The sequence below is a fragment of the Octopus bimaculoides genome, chromosome 15 (assembly GCF_046866305.1).
Source record: "Octopus bimaculoides isolate indiv1 chromosome 15, ASM4686630v1, whole genome shotgun sequence".
Classification (NCBI taxonomy): domain Eukaryota; kingdom Metazoa; phylum Mollusca; class Cephalopoda; order Octopoda; family Octopodidae; genus Octopus; species Octopus bimaculoides.
This window is the reverse complement of record NC_142942.1, coordinates 23223543-23224025: the sequence shown is the minus strand read 5'-3', so window position 1 is coordinate 23224025 and position 483 is coordinate 23223543.

Genomic DNA, 483 nt, shown 5'->3' with positions numbered 1-483 from the left:
CACTCACACACTCACACATCCACACATACAAATTATTATTGATTGTATACATTAAGTGGTCGGTAGTGCTCAATGTATATGGTAGAGTTCGTTTTCTGACTGAGAATTGCACCAGTGATCACTCATGTGACACCTAATAGATAACAGAGAGTGAAACTAGTAATTTTCTGATCAATTAATATTTACCCTCTCCTTTCGTCTGTCTCTATGTTTTGAGTTCAAATTCCGCCGAGGCCGACTTTGCCTTTCGAATAATTAAGTACCAGTTGCATACTGGGGATCAATCTAATCGACTCCCTCCTCCCCCCCAAATTTTGGGCCTTGTGCCTAGAGTAGAAAAGAATATTCACTCACCTCGTCACTCTCAATTTCATTCCACAGTATATCTGAATAGCATAAATGTATTCATTTCGAGTTCAATTTACGACCTTACAGCTTAATAGCAGGACCATGGCTCACTAAGCATTTCCTTACATTTAAAGA